Here is a 10,835-nt window from a genome sequence, read left to right as displayed (position 1 = left end):
TAGAAGAAAGAAAAATTAGTTGTTGTGAAACCAACAAGCTCACAGTGCCATAAAAAAATGCTTAATACATTAAATATAAAATAAAATCATATTAATTGCGAATAGAAAGAAAATCTCAACTAATAAATATTCTATAATAAATATTAATTCTCTCTCCGGCATTAAGGGACATCGTAAATATGGAAAAGATTTTTCTAATAAATAGGCACGTAAACATTAGGCGGCCACCTCAAGGGCTATTTTGTCCAAAAAAAAAAAAAAATCAGTAAATCTTATATTTGAAAGTATCCAAAAAAAAATTGGACATTTAAGGGAAAAAAAAAGTTTTGAAAAGTGATTAATATATAAGGTATTATTTGATAACCATTTAGTTTTTTGCTTATATTTTTTAAAACTAAATCTATTTTATCCACATTTTTTCGGATGATTTGTCTCTTTCTTAGATATAATTATTGAATTCTTAACCAAATTACAAAAACAAAAACAACTTTTTAAAAGCTACCTTTTATAGTTAATTGGTGAAAAAGTAGATAATAAATAAAGAAATTTGGAGGTAGAAGTATGTCCGTAAGCTTAATTTTTAAAAACAAAAACAAAGAACAAAATGTTTATCAAACAAGATCTAAATAATCCTAAAAATAAATTACTAAAATTATGTCTATAACCCAAATCTATATATTTTGCATAAATGTCAAAATACGTAATCCCAGCCCAATTTCACTAGTGGGTTGAAAATCAAAAGTAAAAAATACCCAACGACTTTTGAGTCACTTTCCTGCATCTTCACGAAACATTAGAGTTTGCTGTAATGATGATTGCTTCACAAAGCATAAGCTTATTTTTGGAAATAAAACAAGATAAAAGAAAAAAAAATTGAAAGATAGAGAGATTTTAAATGAAGATCAAATAAATGGATGGATTAACGAGTGTTTGATTGTTCATTTCATTCTAAAGTGATGAGCTTTAACGTCCCTTCTTTCAATCAATATAATAATCCTCAATTTTAGTTTTTTTTTTTTTTTTTTTGTGAATTGTCCTAACATTGGATTTACTTCAACAATATGATTTCGTGTAATTTAATAGAAAGGAAAAAAAGGAGGTTATATTAAAAGTTGAGATTGAAACAAGGTATAGTAATCATTTTTGTTCATATGTTTACATCCCAAGTAGAGATGTCACGGGACGGGGTGGGGACAGGGAAGCCTTTCCCATCCCCGTTCCCGTCCCCCTATTCCATTCTCCGTTCCCATGAATTTTCTCGTGGGAAAGGAGATGGAGATTCCCCGCGGGGATTCTGCGGGAATCGGTTCCCCACAAGAGAAAATTCTCCCCCTTTATTTTTTTTAACATTTTTTAATTTCAATTAAATATATATTTGTTATAATTCTTTAAACATTTTCAATGGAATTTTCATTTAAATGAAATAGTATCAATTTTACTAATTAAGACACATGCAATTTAAAAAATATAATTAAAATGTTAAATTCTCATAATTTGTAAAAATTAAAATTCAACATTTAGAGCATCCTATATTAAATATTACAACATCTAAAGAATTAAAGTAATAAAAATATTGAAATTAAATAATTAAAACATACCTAATTATCAATATTACAACATCTAAAGAATTAAAGTAATAAAAATATTGAAATTAAATAATTAAAACATACCTAATTATCTTAATAAAATCTACAATATTAATATATATATATATATATATATATTAAAAATTTATAATTTATATAAAAAGTCGGTATGGGGTCGGGGACGGAGAATAATGGGAAGAAAAAATTTCCTACTCTCTCCCCCATTCCCTATGTATTCAGGGATTCCTCGCTCCGTTCGGGATGGGTCCTCGCGGGGCTCAACCTCGAAATTTTTTTGGACATCTCTAATCCCAATCCATCTTATTACTTTCTGATTGTTATTTATTTCTTGTCAATTAATTATTAGTTTCTTATGGTCATATGATCATCTTTTAATTTTCATCTGGTTACTTTTTATTTTTATCATATAGTTTGTAGTTTCTAATATTATCATCTAAGTGTTGTATAATTACCTTTTATTTTTTATCAATTAATTAATGGTTTCTGATATTGTCATCTGATTGTCTTCTAATTGTCATATGATTACCTTCTATTTTTTTGTTACTTAGTCAGTAGTTTTTTATATTGTCATCTGATTACCTTTTATTTTTTGTCATTTGATTAGTATAGTTTCTCATATTGCTATCTGATTATCATATAACTACTTTCTATTTTTTGTCAATTAGTTAATAGTTTCTAATTGTCATCTTGTTGCCTTTTGATTACTATCTGATTACCTTTTATTATTTGTCACATAGTTAGTAGTTTCTGATATTACCTTTTGATTATCATCTGATTACTTTCTATTTTCTATCATTCAGTTAGTAGGTTCTAATATTGCTATTTGTTCGTCATTTGATTACCTTCTTTTTTTTTTTTCAATTACTTGTAGTTTCAGACAACCTTCTCTTTGTCGTTTGATTATTATTATTATTATTATTATTTTTGTAGTAGTAGTTTCTGATTATCATTTAATTAGCTTCTTCTTTTTGTCAATTGGTTAGTAGTTTCTAATTGTCATTTGTTGTTTTCTAATTGTCATTTGATTACCTTGTATTCTTTGTCACGTATAGAGATATCCAATTTTTTTCTCTAAACGGGAACTAGGAGGGGAACATTCCCCATGCCTGCCCCGCCTCATCTCTGTTCTAGTTAGACTCTATTTATTTATTTAGTATAATTATTTAATATTATGTTGTTATTATTATTATAAAAATATTAATTTTAAATTTCAAGTTTGATTGTATATTGATTAAGATTATTAATATGTTTAAATTGAATATTTAAATTTGATTATATATAAAAATAATTTTTATTATATTTACTTCTTTCTATTAAAAAAGTTTATTAGTTTTTTTTTATCAAAATTTGAGTAATTTATCTTTAAAGTCAAATTTTCATGTAAAACTAACCATAATAAATAATTTAGTGATAGAGTTAACTGTTTAATTAAAATTTTCTCATATTTGTGATCTACCCCCACCTCGATCTCCGTGTAAAATTTTCATGAGGATGGAGAATGAAATGGGGAGCTGGGATAGGAACGAGAATGGCATCCCGGGTCCCACCCCGCCCCATGGACATCTATAGTCATTCAGTTAATAGTTTTTGATATGCTCATTTGATTGCCTTCTTATTATCTTTTATTTCACATCAATTAATGTATAGTTTTTTTATATTGACATCAGATTATGATTGTCATGTATCAGTTAAAAATGTGAAGATTACATCTGATGGCTTTACCTTCTAATTGCCAACATTCCCCCCGACGATTTATGCGGTACTACTCTTTCAGTCCTTCCTCTCTTTTTCTCGTTCTTTTCTCCCCCCATCATTACCACTAATTTGATTTAATTCCAACAATATCGAGTATTGAAGGCGGGAAGAGTCTGCTAAAGCTAACCTAGAGAATGGTGACGAGCCTCTACGCCAGTGTTGGCACGTCAAGTGTACACGCTTGGACGACGTTACCTACTACCGTCGCGGATGATGGGTTCAGGTTGTGATGAGGAAAAGCAGCGATGAACCAGGGCGGCCACCAGGTGTTGTGCTGAGCGCTGCCAATTCTTTTTGGATCTTTGTTCCACCTAAGGTTGTCTTTGATTCCCTCTAAAGAGAAATCTTGAAGCTCATACAAACATCAAGAAATTCTCAAGATTATTAAATAAATATAGATATATTTGCAATATTTTTCAGTGAGATTTTTCGTTGAATGGGGGATTGGTTCGGGAAATTGTGCACATACCCAACGGTTTCCACTCTAGGAATTGTGTCTACTCTTTGATGGAAGAGGGAAAATATGTTTGTTAAAAAGGGTAAAATGGATATCCAAAAAAATAAAAATTTAGACGTTACTATTTTGCTATATTTGCAAAATAGTAAACCCCAAAGACATGTTTGCCAAATACTTAGTTAATTTTGCCAATTGTTACAATTTTTCTAAAATATATTTTTTAAAACTATGGGAAAAAAAAACTGGTGGTCATGCTTAAGATCTTGGAAAGAAAGTCGGAAAAATTGAAATTATATTGTATTTTTTAAAAATATTTAGGAAAATGCGGTACTTTTGAAAATATTTAGAAAAATATCGTAGATTTCTAATTAATTTCATTCTCTCTTCTCCCCATTTTCAATAATCTCTGCTCATGGCTTACGTTTTTCCTTCTCTTTCTCTTTCTTTCCTCCCTCAATCTTTCTTCTTCTTCATTCCACCATTTCTTTTCTTCTCCATTTCTCCTTCATTTTTCTCCATTTAAAATATTTAACCTAAACCCTAACTTTTTAACAATTTGAAAAATTATCTTGAATGGCTCAATTGCTTTGAATAATTACCTCAAATAAAAAGATAGTTTAAATACCAAATATTCATCAAATCAATTTAATTAACTATAAAACTCAAATATTATGAGTCAATCAGCTTTAGATTTATTTCGTTAACTTCAATTGAATCTTTTCGTGGAAGTTCTAATTTTAATTTGATTTTACGAGGAATAGTCCATTTTAAATTTTGTTCGTTTTGTGGAAGAAAAAGAGAAAAAGGGAAGATAAGAAGTCCTTCAATAGGTCAATTTAGAAAATTTAAATAATTATGAAGTTAAATTTTAAATTTAAAAGTGATAAAAAAATAGTGAAATTTAATTAATTATAACTCATTTAATTATTTTAAATTTATTAACATACTTTAACACTAAATACAAATAATGAGTATTTAATTAAAAATCAAGGATAAAAATATAAATTTTGAAATATAGAGACGAAATTGAAACAGAACTCAAATATCAAGAGTAAAATTGTAACATTTTGAACTCTAGAGACTATATTGAATCCAAAATAAAAATTTAAATACTAAATGTGTAACATTTTGAAACCTATGGACCATATAGAAACTAGACCCAAAACTTAGCGACCAAAAATGTATTTCTTTCTCTTTATTGTTTTTTTTTTTTTTTTTTTGAATAAAATCAAGGAGTTCGTAACTTTGACTTGCATGAATGTCAAAAGTTCTAATAATATATTACTAATCCTTCAAAGTAAATTTAGTGGGCAACTATATTTTATTTTAAATATAGAGACTATACTATTTGTCGGAGTTGTTACTGGAGATGGTCTTCTTTGCAATTAGCGGTCAAAGTTGGTAAGTAAGGTGAACATAGAAGTTGGATGCCAGAGGTCATTGCTAGAGTTGATTGTCGAAGGTGGTCTTTACCAAAGTCCTAGATAGTATATGTAGATAAATAAATAATTAAATTGTTGTCCATAATGGAGAAAAAAAATATATTGTAGGTTTTAAAAATATTTATCAATTTTAAACTATAACCATCCACTAAGGATCATGATATTATATGATCCAAATGACGGCATGTCACCATTGGGGTGAATGGACTAGCATCACCAATTTGGCTCTGTGTTTGCGTCATAGGAGGCAAGCCTTTGATATTGTGATCAACTTCATCGAGTTCAACTTCCTCTTCTAGCTTTACATTTGTGTCATGGGAGTCTAGCCCTACTTTCTAGTTAGTGAACTAATTATCCTTCTCCTAATTATTTAACTAATTATTAAACTAAAATTGTTAAACATTTAATAATTTAATAATTAACTATCAAACTCCCCTCACATTTTTGTTCTGGTAAGTGTTATTAGAAGAAGATATTGTTCTTGGTAGACATACAAAAAAATCACTCACAAACTATGTCTAAAAAATCTCTTTAAAAAATCAACAGTGAAATGTTACTTGCCAAAAAACTATTCACCATTCCCTTCAAAAAAAAAATCTTTCAAGTGGTTCCTACAAACCATCCTTGTCTAATGGAATAGCAGAGAAGATCAATTGGTGGTGTCCAGTTCATGATTTTGCTCTTTTGGTGGCTTGTTCAAGACTGGGAGAAGATTTGAACAAGATATCTCCAAAGGTAATTAGTTCTTACCGAATTTAGTGCATTTTTATGTAAATGTAAATAGGATAGGAGTGGATATAAACTTGAATACATCATTTAGTCAGTTTGAAATCCAACTAAATGTATTGATCCTGATCCGGAGTCAGTTGCATCGCCATGTGATAATGAAGATATGGCGGCTAAGATTTCAGAACTGAAACGGACGATGAATTTAAAGAGTTGGATTTCGATGGTCGTGAACATGAGTTACTTTCAGATAATTCAACGATTTGGATATGAATGTACTGGATAGCATTCGAGAACATGACCTAATTGTAGCCCCTGTGGACGTTGACAATACTCAATCGTATAAAGGGATGATTTGTCAAGACAAAGAAATGCTACAACACGTGGACAAATATTTTGCTATTAAATGTCACGCACCATATAAGGTTGTGGAATCGACACCGACGATTTGGACAATTCGGTGTAAGAAGTGGGAGGAAGGTTGCAAGTGGAGACTTCGTGCAATAAAGAAAAAATCGCATGGCTTGTTCGAGATCACTAAGTACGATGAGCAGCATACATGTTTTTATTTAGAACTGAGTCAAAGTCGTGTGTAATTGGATTCATCAATGATTGCACTAGAGTTCTGTGATGTCGTAAGAGAAAAACCATCTATCGGTGTGGCACAACTGCAGTCCGACATCAAATCAAAGTTTGGATATCATGTTCTTTACCATAAGGTATGTGAGGGCAAAAGAAAAGCGTTGGTTAAAGTGTTCGGTGATTGGGATGAGTCTTACAAGTTTTTATCCAGGTGGTTGTATATGGTTAAACAGACCAATCCTGAAACACGTGTAGAGTGGAGAGTGAAAGAAACGCTTACGCCATGTTATCCTAACTTCTATATTTTAGGCATTTGGTTCTTGTATAGAAGCTTTTATAAATGTCGGCCGATAATTCAGATAGATGGTACACACTTGTATGGAAAATATCGAGGAAAATGGTTGATTGCTACATCAGTTGACTCAAACAAGCATCTTCTTCCACTTTCATTTGCCGTTGTTGATGAGGAGTCCACAGACTCATGGGGATAGTTTCTAAAACACTTAGAGAAATTGTAACACACAAAGAGGTGTGTTTGATTTCATATCGACATGCTGGCATAATCGCAGCAATGAACAATCCAGCAAATGATTGGATAGGACCAAAATGTCACCATTGTTTCTGCTTACGACATATCATCAGCAACTTTAATATAAAGTACATATTTAATACATACATTGAAAAATTATGTTTATCGTGTCGGGTGTCAATTTCAAATTTGGAAGTTCAATAAAGCAATTGAAGATATCAAAGGAATAAATCGGAGTTGTCTGAGTTTTTTTTACAACATTAGTTTAGAGCAATGGACTCAAGCACATGATGGAGGGTTCAGATATGGGTGGAAGACGACAAATCTATCAGAGTGCATAAATGGCGTCCTCAAAAGAGCTTGAATGTTGCCTATAAATGCTCTTGTACATTATTCTTCTAATTGAGAAATAAATATTTTTTAATTCAGAAATAAATATTTTTTTTCTTTCAGATCATGGTTTTAAACCCAGGACCAGTTGATCCTGATGTTTTGTACGACCAGTCCATTCATCGATCATCTGTTGTATGGCTAGATCGTACTACTGGAGAAAAATCTTGCAGGCGTCGAGAGGCAGTTCTCCAGCGCATTATCCCACTTCACCCTCGAATACTACCGCTACTGCACACATTTGGACTCCATGGGGTTGCCAGATTGGGATCTATTCAGTTGGACTGGCATTCACGGCCTTGGTCGAGAGATGGAGGCCTGAGACACATACATTTCATATGTCTGTTGGAGAGTGCACTATCATTCTACAAGACATAGAAGTGTTCTTAGGGTTACCTGTTGACGGTGAGCTGATCACCAGAGTGATGTACGATGACTGGTCATAAGTTTGTCAACTATACCTCGGTGTGACCCCACCTGCCAACAAAATTAAAGGATCGAGGTTAATTTTGATATGGTTAGGAACACAATTTCGTGAGCTCGCAGATGATGCAAACGAGGAAACCGTCATAAGATATGCGCGAGCATATATACTACAAATGATGGGTGGAAGTCTGTTTTCCGACAAATCAAGTCATTTTGTTTACTTGATGTTCCTGCCACTATTAGCTAACCTCTATGATGCGGGGCGATATTCGTGGAGTGGAGCATGTTTAGCATGTTGTATAGACAACTATGCAAAGCAACAAGATCTGAGGTTCGTGAGATAGCTGGGCCTCTCATACTTTTACAACTATGGGCTTGGGAGCGATTTCCAAAAATGGCTCCACAGCTACAACACGTTAATGACGCTCAGTTAGCTGAACAAGCCTACAGTTCTCGGTATGTTATTCTAATTCAATTTAATTTTTATATCACTGATCTAGTTAATTTAGAATATAAATTATCAATTTAAAAATTTAGGTAAAGAGCAAATTTTTGTGACTAGGATAGCCACACATATAGTCAGCTAGTACTGATACATGTTTGATCTGCTTCAACCTGATCAGGTACATTACACTGAACCTAATTGATTATTTTATACACATTTTTATTGTATTTGTCTTTAATGTTCTCCAATATAATATTCTGTGTTTCAGGTTATTTGGGAGCCATACAAAATTATTATGCATACTTTGCCCAATTTCTGTACAAATGGTCACAACATATAGCGGACGATGAGTCCTCTCATATGTTTTCACATTGGTGAGTGACATCTTCCTGACAGGGTAATGAGACAATTTGGTTTTCAGCAGGATATCCCATCGCCCTGTAATACTGAACCCCTACTGCATGATATCGACTTAAGGACTGTAAATTGGTCCGAAAAAGTTGCACATTTGGTAGTACGATGGTACTATCGTGCAAGGTTTATTGTAGTGGGGGTTTCTATTGAACAGTTTGATAAGAATGTCACTCAAGACTACATTCATTGGTATAATAATATCACAAGGCGCTACGTCACTCGTCCGGGAGTAGTTATGGGTCATCTGGTAAATGAATGAATATTATCCAATTATTTTTAATTTAAATTTATTTGAAATATTATCTAATTGTTTTATAATTCACAGAGATCGAACAACAGTAGACTTCGTGATGTTGCGAATGATCCGAATCAAGTTCTTGCTATATGTAGTGACAATCAAAACTATATGGAAGAGATACATTATATGTACGATATATCTATTGTTCCTCCACTAGCTCTTAGACGTAGAGGACTTGTTCGAGAAGAGGATGAGTTTGATGAGGTTGCCCATAATGTGGAAGAGTTGCCCCCTGTGATGCAGACGCAGAGTCAAACTGATTATGTTAGTCCGATGATGATGATGCCAGCATTTGGTTCAGGACATTATGACTCAGAGGCTGGTCCTTCGTCTTCATACATGCATAGACATGGTCGGGGTCGTGAAGAGCATAATGAATATTTATATCATGAAGCACCTGCAGAGGTACCAGAGCAACATCAAGAAGAACCCGAACAACATCAAGAAGAACTAGAACAACATCAAGAAGAACCAGAGCAACCTCAAGTTTGAAGTCGACGACGACAACCAACTCGAAATCGACGATGTCCGCCTTGTGGGACACATTGATTTTTGTAATTATTTTTATATAAATAAGATATTTTAATTTTCACTTTTTTATTTTTATGAGATATTATTTTTTTTAATTTGTTCTTTTTAAAGTTTAAATAAAATAATAAAATATTTTTAAAAATGGTTTTTATAGAATGAAAAATTTTTAAAAATAAAAAAACAAAACAAAACAAAGGTTGAATGACATTCGACCTTAGTAGGTCGAATTTTCAACACTCGACATATTAAATTATTAAAAAAAAAAGGTAAAGGTCGAATGTTGAAAATTCGACCTAGGTTGGTCGAATTTTCAACATTCGACTTATTAAAAAAAAATACCAATATTTTTGTAAATAGTTTCAAAACTACAATATTTTTGTAAATTGTTTTCAAAACAACTATATTATTTTAATTTCCTTTTTAAAACTACAAATTTTTTTTTTAAAAAAAAAAAACATTCCAAGAAAGTCATCGGGTTCTTTTTCTTAAAAAAAAAAAAAATATATATATATATATATATAATAAAATAAACAAAAAGTCAAAAGAGGACATATATCATGAAAGTATTAGAAGTGGAAGTATGATTTGACATGTGATTGTGATAGGTCAAAAAAGAAACATGAAGTGACAAGTGATTGAAGTTAAGCAAAAGAATTTGTGACAAGGGATTACCTAGGCCAATTTAGAATTAGCCATCCTAATTAGTGGTTTTGTTCAATGATTTATTATAGAAATATGATTTCTTGGTTAACAACATAATCAATTAATATGAAAACAGCCAATAAAAGTCCCTCTAAGGAGAACCAATTCTTTAGACGACAAATTCATTCCTAAATTAATTTAATTGCGGCAATGAATGCATTAAATACCACTTAATTCATTGCATTAAGTTTAGGGACCGATTTTTGATGAAAAATTAAATTGATCGAGTTCAATTTTGACACTTTTCCATTCCTAAGGTCTATTATGTGCAATATGTGATGGAAGAATCGTAAACTTAATCATAATCCCTAACTTGACTTATTTGTTCCTCTAACTAAACATGCATTCGGGGGTATTATGTGTTACCAGTAAAGACATGGACAACGCTATTGTATTTCATTAAATTGCACAATGAAGAAATTAAAGCTTCATCCCTTTATTGTTTAACCCTAAAATTTGACTATAAATAGAAGTTATATATAAAAGTGTGTTAGTAGAATATCAAGATTCAAATCAAATTGTAAGTATTAG

At 31.4% G+C, this 10,835-nt stretch overlaps 1 pseudogene; it reads left to right on the top strand.

Annotated features, from left to right (window-relative positions):
- Window positions 1-8,510: 8,510 nt before the first annotated feature.
- Window positions 8,511-9,620, top strand: LOC150033379 (uncharacterized; annotated as a pseudogene).
- The last annotated feature ends 1,215 nt before the right edge of the window (window positions 9,621-10,835 follow it).

The sequence above is a fragment of the Benincasa hispida genome, chromosome 10 (assembly GCF_027475165.1).
Source record: "Benincasa hispida cultivar pf3 chromosome 10, pf3_genome.v1.1, whole genome shotgun sequence".
NCBI classification, from domain to species: domain Eukaryota; kingdom Viridiplantae; phylum Streptophyta; class Magnoliopsida; order Cucurbitales; family Cucurbitaceae; genus Benincasa; species Benincasa hispida.
This window is presented reverse-complemented; position numbering and strand designations above follow the sequence as displayed.